The sequence below is a fragment of the Miscanthus floridulus genome, chromosome 16 (assembly GCF_019320115.1).
Source record: "Miscanthus floridulus cultivar M001 chromosome 16, ASM1932011v1, whole genome shotgun sequence".
Taxonomy (NCBI): Eukaryota; Viridiplantae; Streptophyta; class Magnoliopsida; order Poales; family Poaceae; genus Miscanthus; species Miscanthus floridulus.
Genome location: NC_089595.1, coordinates 42,045,075 through 42,059,031, shown reverse-complemented (window position 1 = coordinate 42,059,031; position 13,957 = coordinate 42,045,075).

Sequence of the window (13,957 nt, the reverse complement as noted above, 5' to 3'; positions counted from 1 at the left end):
ATCCAGGGGCATGAGAAGATGGAGGAGCTCACCTTGAGTCGTCTGGAGGGGAGCACAACGTCCGAGAAGACCTCGAGGGGGTGGGTCAACGGCGGCGACAATGGCTAGAGAGAGAGCACAGCGCGGGTGAGGGCTAATCCGACCAAAATGTGACCAAAAACAAAATATGGAGGTACCTACGGGCACGGTGAATCATAATGGAGCCTTGGGACACATCGGTGACGTTGATTGAGTCACGGGAGCAGCGGCTACGGAGCGGCGGTGGCGAGCTTCGAGCCTGGCCAGGAAAAGGGAGAAGGAGAGGGGGTCTGGCTCGGGCTTTATAGGCGTGCAGGCGCGGTGGATGGAAGGGAAACGGGGCACAGTGATTTGGGCACTTGCCTTACATGGACGATGGCGGTGGCGGCTTGCCATCCGTGGCTGCGCCAACGGCAGGGGAGAGAAATGTGGCAGAACCTCCTAAGGAATCGGGCCCATGTATATCTATCGTTGTCTCGATAGACCTTTGATAGCGTACACGAGTTCCCAACAACTTAAAAGATCTATCGAGTTTCCTCGAGACACCTGAATCATCCATGATTCTCTTTTTAAACAGGATCCCAATCACAGTCATTGCAGATTACAACAGTTTATTCAAACATATATACCAGAGTAAAGATAGCGGAAGTCTTAATATAACATAGTTACAAACCAGTTGTTTTCAAACTTACAATACCATAAGTGTCGTACAACTATAGTAGCGGAATAATATTACATTAACTTTATTTATCATACAAACTAGTGCCTTGTCCAAAGGCTATTCATCACTCCTCATCGTCATTGACTTCAAACATAGTCATGCAGTAGGGACCAAAACAAGCCTGCGCATGGGACTCACCTACAACAAGGGTTAACAAACCCTGAGTACAAAGGTACTCAACAAGACTAACCTGACGTAACAGGGTGTAAGACTTTAGAGATGCAGGGGTTTGGGACAAGGTAAGGATGTAGCAAAATTCAAGTCCTTTGCCAAAAGCTTACTATATTTATCCTATTCTCAAATTTTACCCCTAAGTCCTTTAGTTCATTATCTCAAACTAATTATACTTTTCCCATATTCCATTCCTTCTCATTCCATTCTTTTCACATATTTTAGTAATTCACCAGTCCTGCAATTGCTTCTGTAATGAATCGAGTCTCCATATCCGTGGAGCACCGGCAATTCGAATTGATTCAAGTCCTAGATGGGGATTCCTTATCACATGACATATGTAGAACTTAATCTTGCATATATCAACCTCGCTATCGGATCCTCCTATACTAAGCCGTCTCCACGCCACCCGAGAGCACAGCACACCTCAAATCTGGCCACATTCCAGCCATGAGGGTACACGCTACTCCCACCATCTCTCCACTTCCAGTGTGTGGGCATTCGTCTTAGTATAGAATTAGCTGAAGTAGGCTTACCGGAGTATGTGACCAGTACTACAAAGTGTCTCGTTCAGAAGATCCACAATGAGTGGCCTTTAAGCGACATAGTCGGCAACATTACACAACATTCAAGATAAGTCACCCGACTAGTCTCTAGTTCATTCTACCTTCTTTCTCTTTGGCCAGTATGCCATCTTTGATTGTATCGAAACTTTTGCTTTGAAAACCTACCATAAAGCATACTAAGCATTCTACGCCTTTGTAAATGAAAACATCTTCAAGGATGGTAAACAATTGATAAGGTAGGCAATGCATCAAGTAGGTAACATTTGAATTAATCAACTTAATGCAATAAGTAACATAGTGATAAACTTTTCAAAGTAAACAAGGTAATGGTTTAATGCTTAAACCGGGGCTTGCTTCGTTGACGATCTCAGGTTCTGGATCAGTACCACAATTATCGAATCCTGTGACAACCGAGGATTCTTCCAGAACTTGCTCAACTAGAATTGTTTCACTCTTGGGTTCTACACGAAATAATAGCATATGCTTCAACATGATGATAATGTAAACATGATGCTTTCATGGTGCATGAAATATAACAACACCTTGAATACAACTTTCCTCCATGGTACAGTTATAAGCCAAACTAACCAAACCATATTCGTAACGGATGTGACCACTCCAGCACCGATCACTTCGGTGAGCTCTCCGACCACTTCGGTGAACTCTTCGACCACTACGATGAACTCTCCAACCACTATGGTGAACTCTCCGACCACTACGGTGAACTCTCCGACCACTACGGTGAACTCTCCGACCACTATGGTGAACTCTTCGACCACTATAGTGAACTCTCCGACCACTATGGTGAACTCTCTGACCACACTGATCTTGAAACCCTACTGGTCACAAAACATGACCAAAACAAGATCAAGCACAAATCTAACACTTAGGGTTTGCTTTTATTTATTTTTGAATTAATTTGGAAATAAGCCCAAAAATGAACTTGTTCCAAATGACCTCAAAATTTTATGTAAGCTTCCTCATGACAAATTAGTGTACCAAAACAAATTTCATAATTTTTGGAACTATATAGTGGCCTACAAAAATCATGGAAATTGCATTTATTAATTAATGGACTGAATATTTGAACATTAAAAATATATTCAAATTTCAAGTTTCAAATTTTTGAACCAAACTAGAGCATGTACAGAGGCTACACACAAAATTTCAGAATTTTTAGAGCTATCATGAATTTCCTACAAATTCTCAAAGTTTTAGCACTATTCACAAATTCAGAAAATAAAAATTTTCACTGTTCTTCTTCCTCACTCGCACTGACAGCCAGGCCCCACTGTTAGTGACTCAAATAAATCACGGCGGCGCTGCCCTCACTGGCCAACCTCAAAATGCACTGATGGTGACGCTCCAGCGAGGCCGACCTCACCAAAATGATCTACACCCTACTACGAACCCATCCCCGTCCTTAGAATGGCAGAAGGTGCACCGGAGAAGACTCCACGCCGGCCATGGCGGCTCGAGCACGTTGGCTCATGGCGTAACCCCGGCAAGACTGCAGTAGAGTCAAAAGTAAAGTGAACATCACATTTAGTGGCTCACCACGGTCACGTCGGTGGGCTTGGTGAAGGCGGAGATGGTCTGGAATGGCCTAGCCATGTCGAGACGATGTTGGCGGAGCTCCGGCCGGGCTCAGGGAAGAAGCAGTTGCACCGGCAACTCTGGCCAACCCAAGTGGCGTAGGCAAGCCGCAGAGAAGCGCAAGGCCGAGGCGATCGCATAGGCATAGCTGGGCATGATGGATGCTGCTCGATGGAGGCTACGGTGAGCGGCGGAGCAAGCTGGCGGTGGAGCAGAGTAGGAGGGGAAAAACAGGAATGACGACGGCGTGCTCCTATTTATAGCAAGAAGGAGGGCGTGCGGTGTTGACAGCACATGGGCGAACTCACCATGGAGGTATGGGCATGTCACAGCACGTGAAAGCGGCGAAATTAGATCGATGGCGACATCCGCGTGGCGCCGGCGGCAAGCAGAGAGGTGGAGTTTGAATTTTGAAATATTTACAGAACTGCCACTGAGTCCATTTTTCAAATTACTCTCAAATTTTCTAAAGAAGTTGAAAATCTCCAAAAATGAAAGTTGTTTAATTTTTAAAACTCTACAACTTTGCTTCTAGGAACATTTTCAAATTCTGCCTCCATTTTGAAATTTGAATTTGGGGTGCATTTGAGCATTTGAATCATTTCAAAATTACTCCAAATTTTACATGTAAACTTGAAAAACTTTGAATACCAAAGTTGATCTTCATAAAATAATCTCCAACTTTGCTTTTTGCCTCAACCCCAAATTCCACATGGATTTTGAATTAGCCAAAAGGGGCAAAAAGGACTTTTATAAATTAAATTTGAATTCAAATTTGATTTGTCTTCCTTTTACTTAAATTTTGATTTTTGACCAGTAACATGGCCCATTAGGGTTATTTGAGTCAAAAGACACATGACCTCATATGATCACATGAATTTTCACCCTTGTAGTCATGATCTTTATTTAGGGTTTTGAATCACATCACATGAAATAACAACATTCTGAAATAAACCTTATTTAGTGAATGCATTCCAAACTTTATACTATATGAATGCTTTGCAATGCATATGATGATATGTCAAATTTTAGTGTTAGGTCAAAACACCAAAGGTGTTACAACCCTTCCCCCTTAAAGAAATCTTGTCCCGAGATTTAAAACTTAAGGCTAAGTAATAGAAAAGGAAATGTGTCAAGCTAACACATCATAACTTTATTCAAAAGGCTAGTGAGGGGGTTTTCCATCCTGTTAACAAACGAGACAAGTTACAATATAGACAAGGTATTGCAACTAGATAGAAGCGAAGAAGTCAGGAAAGTTCTCTTCTAAGTAATCCTCGGACTCCCAAGTAGCTTCATCTTCCGTGTGTTGATTCCATTGTACTTTGTAGAACTTGATTGTACATCTACGAGTGACTCGATCTTTCTGATCTAAGACTCTAATGGGGTACTCGGCATAAGTCAAATCAGGTTCTAGTTCTACATCACCAAAGTCGATCTCTTGGTCAGGTACTTGAAGACACTTCTTTAACTGAGATACATGAAAGATATCATGCACCGCTGACATGTGATCTGGTAGATTGACGCGATAGGCGACTAGTCCACATCATTGTTGTATCTGGAAAGGACCGACATAATGGGGTGCCAACTTTCCCCGAATCCCAAAACGATGAACTCCTTTCATCGGTGATACCTTGAGGTAGACATAATCTCCCACTTTGAATTCTAGTGGTCGTCTCCTCTTATCAGCATAGCTTTTCTGTCAGGATTGAGCTACCTTCATATTGGCTTGTATGAGTTTAACCTTCTCTTTAGCTTCCTTGACCACATCCGGTCCAAAGAACCAACGTTCTCTAGCTTCTAACCAATTTAAAGGTGTCTAGCACCTACGGCCATACAGTGCTTTGAATGGTGCCATTTTAATGCTCTCTTGATGGCTATTGTTATATGAGAATTTAGCTAAGGGAAGGCATTCATCCCATTTAGCACCAAAGGAAAGGACACAGTCTCTTAACATATCTTCAAGAATTTGATTTACCCTCTCAGTCTGTCCATCTATTTGTGGATGATATGCAGAACTATGGATAAGTTTAGTTCCCAAAGACTCATGTAGACTTTTCCAAAACTTGGATATGAACAATGACCCTCTATCAGAGACAATGGTCTTGGGTGCCCCATGCAGACTGAAGATTCTATCAAGATAAAGCTTTGCATACTGCTCTGCCGATATTTATCTCTGACTGGTAAGAAATGAGCTATCTTGGTTAGATGATCAACAATAACCCATATTGAATTGTAGCCTGCAGATGTCCTGGGCAATCCTACGATGAAGTCCATACAAATATCTTCCCACTTCCAAGATGGAACTGGCAACAAATGTAATGGACCTGCAGTCTTCATATGAACCGCTTTGACTCTCTGACAAATATCACACTTGGCTACATATTGAGCTATTTCTATTTTCATTTTGGTCCACCAATATCTCTTTCTCAGATCATGATACATTTTGTTGCTACCTGGATGAATGGAGTATCTTGTAGAATGAGCTTCATCAAGAATCTACTTTCGCAGCTCTGGATTTTTGGGTACTACTAATCTATCCTTGAACCATACGACATTTGATTCATCAATCTTGAAACATGTTGATCTCCTAGATCTGACTTTATCCTTAATATGGGCTATGCCCTTACTTTTCTGTTGAGTAGCAATGATATGATCTTTGATAGTGGACTCAACTACAATGTTGGACAGGGAACCTTGTTCTATGATTTGTAAATTCAGATGCTCCATCTCTTGGCACAATGTTCGTTGCATAGGTTCTATAGTCAGACAATGGCAATGACTCTTGCGACTCAGGGCATCAGCAACCATGTTAGCCTTGCCCGGATGATAGTGCACTTCTAAGTCATAATCTTTGATAAGTTCTAACCATCTTCTTTGCCTCATATTCAACTCTGATAGAGTGAAGATGTATTTCAAACTTTTGTGATCCGTATAGATATGACATATATTGCCCAATAAATAATGTCGCCAAATCTTGAGTGAATGAACAACAACAGCTAATTCAAGATCATGGGTGGGATAATGTTCTTCATGCTTCTTGAGTTGTCTAGAAGCATATGCTATGACTCTGCCTTCTTGCATAAGAACACAGCCAATACCAATTCCAGATGCATCATAAAAGATAACAAATGGCCTCTCGATATCAGGTTGTGCTAATACTGGTGCAGTTGTCAGCAACTTCTTTAATGTCTAAAAGGCCTCTTCACATTCTGTTGACCATACAAACTTAGTTTGATTTTTCAACAATCCAGTAATTGGCTTCACAATTCTAGAGAAGTCAGGGATGAACCGACGATAATACCCGGCCAACCCTAGAAAACTATGAACTTGATGAACAGTGGTAGGTGCTTTCCAGTTAAGGACTTCTTCTACCTTGCTCGGATCAATAGCTATACCTTCAGCAGATAGTACATGACCCAAAAATTGTACTTCCTCCAACCAAAATGCACATTTGCTGAATTTGGCATATAATTGGTGATCTCTTAATCTTTGTAGAACAATACGGAGATGTTCCGCATGTTCCTCTTTGCTCTTAGAGTAGATAAGAATGTCATCAATAAACACCACGACAAACTTATCCAACTCAGGCATGAAAACTAAGTTCATCAGGTACATGAAATGAGCCGGGGCATTCGTCAGCCCAAAAGACATGACTAAATACTCATATAGACCATATCGGGTAGTAAATGCTGTCTTTGGCACATCTTCACGTCTGATCTTAATCTGGTGATAGCCCGATCTCAAGTCTATCTTTGAGAATACCTTAGCTCCCGCAAGTTGATCAAAAAGCAAATCAATTCAGGGTAAGGGGTATTTGTTCTTGATGGTGACTTCATTTAACGGCCGATAGTCAACACATAACCTTAAGGTTTGGTCCTTCTTCTTCACGAAGATTGCAGGGCATCCCCAAGGTGATGAACTGGGTTGAATGAAACCATTGTCTAACAACTCTTGTAGTTGCATTTTTAGTTCTGCTAGTTCTTTGGGTGGCATCCTATATGCTCTTCTGGACACTGGTGCTGTCCCTAGTTTCAGATCACTTCTGAACTCTACGTCTCGGTCTGGTGGCAAACCAGGCAGATCATCGGGAAAGACATCCGTAAACTCACATACCACTGAAATTTTCTCGACTCCTTCAACAATAGTTGCACAGACTATTTCCACTATACTCTTAGGAAAGGGAAGTTGGATGAGAAGTTTGGTTTTGCTGCCAGGTGCATTTACCCTTATGGTTCTACGCAGGACATCTATGATAGCCCCGTGTTGAGTTAACCAGTTCATACCAAGGATCACATCTATATCTTGATCCTTTAATATCAGCATATTAGTAGGGAACTCATAACCTCCCAAATCAATAGGTACATGCTGAACTACCTCCCTTGTATAGATTCGTCCCCTAGGCGACTGTATATGATAGGGTTCTTTTGTTTCCCCAATAGCTATCCCATGCTTCACAACAAATGTACGATTGATGAATGTATGGGATGCACCAGAATCAAATAAGGTAATTGCAGGATGCTTAGCAATGGGAAACATACCCATCATAACTGGTTCTCCTTCTAGAATAGATTCCACTTGAGTATAGAAGACCCTTCCAGTCTTCTTCTCAGCCTGACCCTTCTGATTGTTCTGAGCATTGCCCTTGTACTGATTTTGAGCTTGATTAACAGGGGCTTTGGGTGCATTAGGATTGTTCTTCCTAGGATACGAACATTCTCGAGAAAAGTGTTTGGGTTTACCACAATTATAGCATGGAAAATTGTGATTCTGGGGAGTAGCATTGCGGTTTGCATTATTTGTATTATTTTGCTGCTGCGGAGCTTGATGAGTATAAGGCATATTAGTTGCAGGGCGAATGAAGATTTGCTGCTTGCTTTGGCCTTGTTGTGGGCGGAATGGTGCACGGCCATGATTCTGAGGATGGTATATGATCTTCTGACGCTTTCCACTCGATGATCCGGAAGCAAATATTTTCTTCTTCTTCGCCTCCTTGTGTCGGCAGTAATTCTCCTCTGAAGCGATAGCAATGTTGATTGTCTTGTGGTAAGTTGCGTTACCACAAGTTGCCATCATGGTCTAAAGTTTAGTGTTCAGGCCTCTAAGAAAATGATTCTTTTTCTTCCTGTTAGTATTCACATACTCAATAGCATACTGCGACAGGTGATTGAAACGCCCAACATAATGCATCACCGGGTGCTCTCCTTGCTTAATAGCCAAAAACTCTTCTAACTTCATGGTCATCACACCGTCTAGAATATAGTGTGCCTTGAAGGCATCCTTGAACTCCCTCCATTTGATTTGGTGACCAGCGGGCTGTACTGCTACTAAATTTGCCCACCAGGCACCAGCAGCTCCTCAGAGTTGCTGTGCCACAAACCTTGGTTTCTAAACCTTGGTATAGTGAATCAGCTTGAACTTTTGCTCTATTGTCCTAAGCTAATCGTCTGCTTCTAAAGGTTCGTCTGCCTTAGAGAACATAGGCGGACATGTGTCAGTAAAATCCACATAGGTTGACTCATCATTTCCATTATTACAATGGCCACAATTAGGGTATGTGCCTGCTGGTTCTGCGCCAATTCCCTTAATAACCTAGCATTCTCTGTCATTGCGTTGACAAGTGCGGCTATGGCATCTGCCATAGTCGAAGGCATTGGTGGAGGATTTGGGCACTCATCATCATCATGTGAGCCACTAGCACCAGTTCGGGTGATAGGATGAGGGATCTGTTAGAGAAACACGTTTACTTACATTATCTTTATTGAAAACATTTAAAAGGTTTCATACTACAAAGGGTCCTTATTTATATTACATGTCTTGTATCCCACAAGACAACCCTGGTTTTCTAGGAAAATAGTAAAGGAACTATTTTTACTCCGAACTCTCAGTCTTCGGCATCTGTGCCCGTATTGGACGAAACCTCATCTTCATCCGAGAAGTACACTAACTCCTCAGGATCCTCCTCCTCTTCTTCATTCTCGACTTCTCCTGGAGCTACAATCATTTCTTCATCAGTAACTTCACCATCCCCATGAGGAGGATGAAGTTGAGCGTACAACAGGTGGACATTCTCATGAAGAATGGCATTGTCCATCTCCAGGTCTTCCACGTAGAACTCCAACTCATGGACGCGTTCATTGGCCACATCCTCTCGTGTCCAGGCTTCATTCCGCAGCTCCATGGTCATGGTGATGCCCCTTTGCATTTCCACCAACTCCTCTTGATCTTTGGCATGAGCTCGACGAAGAGTGTTGAGCTCCTTGTTAAGGTTCTCAATGTTGGTAGGGTTGCTTGAAGATCCTTCATCTCCTAGGGTCTTGGCACTACCTTCACCAAGCTTGTGGTTTCTTGGTGCCAACTGATGATGAGGGACTCCATGAGGTCCGGTGGACTTGTGTGCGGTTTTCTTGGTCTTTGCCATAGCCTGTAGGATTTAAGGTAGGACTATAAGAATAGCTTGAGGATAATGGAGGTTAGCAAGAATGGGATTGACATTACTTACCTAACCACTATTAAGGGGATTTATTATGCAATGTGCTTAAGCATGATGCATGAATTGATCTTACGAATCTAAGTACAAAAGATTTATATAATCATAAGTACTAGATATTTAATACATAGGACAAACCTAATCATATTATCCGCCACAAACTTTCAAATAAGACACGATTGAGTCTAGATCAAAGGTAAGAAGAAAGAAATTGAACTTTCAAAATATCAAGTTTACTTTCTTTAATCCAAATCAATTTGAAGGTTTTCCAAAGTAACCTACAATGATCTTAGATGGGAACGCTCTGATACCAGCTATGGCAGAACCTCCTAAGGAATCGGGCCCACGTATATCTATTGTTGTCTCGACAAACCTTTGATAGCGTACACGAGTTCCCAACAACTTAAAAGATCTATCGGGTTTCCTCGGGAAACCCTAATCACCCATGATTCTCTTTTCAAACAGGATCCCAATCACAGTCATTGCAGATTACAACAGTTTTATTCAAACATATATACCAGAGTAAAGATAACGGAAGTCTTAATATAACATAGTTACAAACCAGTTGTTTTCAAACTTACAATACCATAAGTGTCATACAACTATAGTAGCGGAATAATATTACATTAACTTTATTTATCATACAAACTAGTGCCTTGTCCAAAGGCCATTCATCACTCCTCATCGTCATTGACTTCAAACACAGTCATGCAGCAGGGACCAAAACAAGCCTGCGCATGGGACTCACCTACAACAAGGGTTAACAAACCCTGAGTACAAAGGTACTCAACAAGACTAACCCGACGTAACAGGGTGTAAGACTTTAGAGATGTAGGGGTTTGGGACAAGGTAAGGATGTAGCAAAATTCAAGTCCTTTGCCAAAAGCTTACTATATTTATCCTATTCTCAAATTTTACCCCTAAGTCCTTTAGTTCATTATCTCAAACTAATTGTACTTTTCCCATATCCCATTCCTTCTCATTCCATTCTTTTCTCGTATTTTAGTAATTCACCAGTCCTGCATTGCTTCTGTAATGAATCGAGTCTCCATATCCGTGGAGCATCGGCAATTCGAATTGATTCAAGTCCCAGCTAGGGATTCCTTATCACACGACATATGTAGAACTTAATCTTGCATATATCAACCTCGTTATCGGATCCTCCTATACTAAGCCATCTCCACGCCACCCGAGAGCACAGCACACCTCAAATCCGACCACATTCTAGCCACGAGGGTACACACTACTCCCGCCATCTCTCCACTTCCAGTGCATGGGCATTCGTCTTAGTATCGAATTAGCCGAAGTAGGCTTACTAGAGTATGTGACCAGTACTACAAAGTATCTCATTCAGAAGATCCATAATGAGTGGCCTTTAAGCGACATAGTCGGCAACATTACCCAACATTTAAGATAAGTCACCCGACTAGTCTCTAGTTCATTCTACCTTCTTTCTCTTTGGCTAGTATGCCATCTTTGATTGTATCGAAACTTTTGCTTTGAAAACCTACCATAAAGCATACTAAGCATTCTATGCCTTTGTAAATGAAAACATCTTCAAGGATGGTAAACAATTGACAAGGTAGGCAATGCATCAAGTAGGTAACATTTGAATTAATCAACTTAATGCAATAAGTAACATAGTGATAAACTTTTCAAAGTAAATAAGGTAATGGTTTAATGCTTAAACCGAGGCTTGCCTTTGTTGACGATCTTAGGTTCCGGATCAGTACCACAATTATCGAATCCCATGACAACCGGGGATTCTTCCAGAACTTGCTCGACTAGAATTGTTTCACTCTCGGGTTCTACATGAAATAATAGCATATGCTTCAACATGATGATAATGTAAACATGATGCTTTCATGATGCATGAAATATAACAACACCTTGAATACAACTTTCCTTCATGGTACAGTTACAAGCCAAACTAACCAAACCATATTCGTAACGGATGTGACCACTCCAGCACCGATCACTTCGACGAGCTCTCCAACCACTTCGGTGAACTCTCTGACCACTATGGTGAACTCTCCGACCACTATGGCGAACTCTCCGACTACTACGGTGAACTCTTCGAGCACTACGGTGAACTCTCCGACCACTACGGTGAACTCTCCGACCACTAAGGTGAACTCTCCGACCACTATGGTGAACTCTCTGACCACACTGATCTTGAAACCCTACTAGTCACAAAACATGACCAAAACAAATCAAGCACAAATCTAACACTTAGGGTTTGCTTTTATTCATTTTTGAATTAATTTGGAAATAAGCCCAAAAATGAACTTGTTCCAAATGACCTCAAAATTTTATGTAAGCTTCCTCATGACAAATTAGTGTACCAAAACAAATTTCATAATTTTTGGAACTATACAGTGGCCTACAAAAATCATGGAAATTGCATTTATTAATTAATGGACTGAATATTTGAACATTGAAAATATATTCAAATTTCAAGTTTCAAATTTTTGAACCAAACTAGAGCATGTACAGAGGCTACACACAAAATTTCAGAATTTTTGGAGCTATCATGAATTTCCTACAAATTCTCAAAGTTTTAGCACTATTCATAAATTCAGAAAATAAAAATTTTCACTGTTCTTCTTCCTCACTTGCACTGACAGCCAGGCCCCACTGTCAGTGACTCAAAGAAATCACGACGGCGCTGCCCTCACTAGCCGACCTCAAAATGCACCGACGGTGACGCTCTGGCTAGGCCGACCTCACCAAAATGATCTACACCCTACTACGAACCCATCCCCGTCCTTGGAATGACAGAAGGTGCACCGGAGAAGACTCCACGCCGGCCATGATGGCTCGAGCACGTCGGCTCATGGTGTAACCCTAGCAAGACTGCGGTAGAGTCAAAAGCAAAGTGAACATCACGTTCAGTGGCTCACCACGGTCACGTCGGTGGGCTTGGTGAAGGCGGAGATGGTATGGAATGGCCTAGCCACGTCGAGACGATGTTGGCAGCGCTCCGGCTGGGCTCGGGGAAGAAGCAGTTACTCCGGGCGACTCCGGCCAACCCAAGTGGCGTAGGCAAGCCATAGAGAAGCGCAAGGCCAAGGCGATCGTGTAGGCGTAGCTGGGCACGACGGAGGCTACGGCGAGCGGCGGAGCAAGCTGGCGGCGGAGCAGAGCAGAAGGGGAAAAACAGGAATGACGACGGCGTGCTCCTATTTATAGCAAGAAGGAGGGCGTGCGGTGTTTTATAGCACACGGGCGAACTCACCACGGAGGTATGGGCGTGTCACAGCATGTGAAAGCGGCGAAATCAGATCGGCGGCGACATCCGCGTGGCGCCGGCGGCAAGCAGATAGGTGGAGTTTGATTTTTGAAATATTTACAGAACTGCCACTGAGTCCATTTTTCAAATTACTCTCAAATTTTCTAAAGAAGTTGAAAATCTCCAAAAATGAAAGTTGTTCAATTTTTCAAACTCTACAACTTTGCTTCTAGGAACATTTTCAAATTCTGCCACCATTTTGAAATTTAAATTTGGGGTGCATTTGAGCATTTGAATCATTTCAAAATTACTCCAAATTTTATATGTAAACTTGAAAAACTTTGAATACCAAAGTTGATCTTCATAAAATAATCTCCAACTTTGCTTTTTGCCTCAACCCCAAATTCCACATGTATTTTGAATTAGCCAAAAGGGGCAAAAAGGACTTTTATAAATTGAATTTGAATTCAAATTTGATTTGTCTTCCTTTTACTTAAATTTTGATTTTTGACCAGTAACATGGCCCATTAGGGTTATTTGTGTCGAAAGACACATGACCTCACATGATCACATGAATTTTCACCCTTGTAGTCATGATCTTTATTTAGGGTTTTGAATCACATCACATGAAATAACAACATTCTGAAATAAACCTTATTTAGTGAATGCATTCCAAACTTTATACTATATGAATGCTTTGCAATGTATATGATGATATGTCAAATTTTAGTGTTAGGTCAAAACACCAGAGGTGTTACAAGAAAGGAAGGAGCGTGGGGAAGAAGGAAAGGAACGGGACGCGGCGCTGACGGGCGGGTCCCGACTTGCAGCGAGGGAGAAGGGGCTTGCGGGCGCATGCGGGCGTCTGATGGCGTGGGGCTAGGAGCACAGTGAGGGGGAAAGAGGAGCGGACGGGCACGTGCGGTGAAGAGTCGAAGTGGCTGCAGTGCCGAGCAAGGCCATGTGGGGTGGGCCAATGCGGTGCGGGCATGCGCTGTGGGTAGGCCGAGTGGAGCGGGCTGCCGGTTGGGCCGTGCGTGCGTGCTGAGAGGCGGAAAGGAGGAAGGGAAGAGAGCAGGGTGGGCTGCCGAGCGGGCCAGTGTGCTGGGGGAAGAGGCGCATGGGACTGGGCCGCTAGCAGGCCGACCGAGGGAAAATGGCAG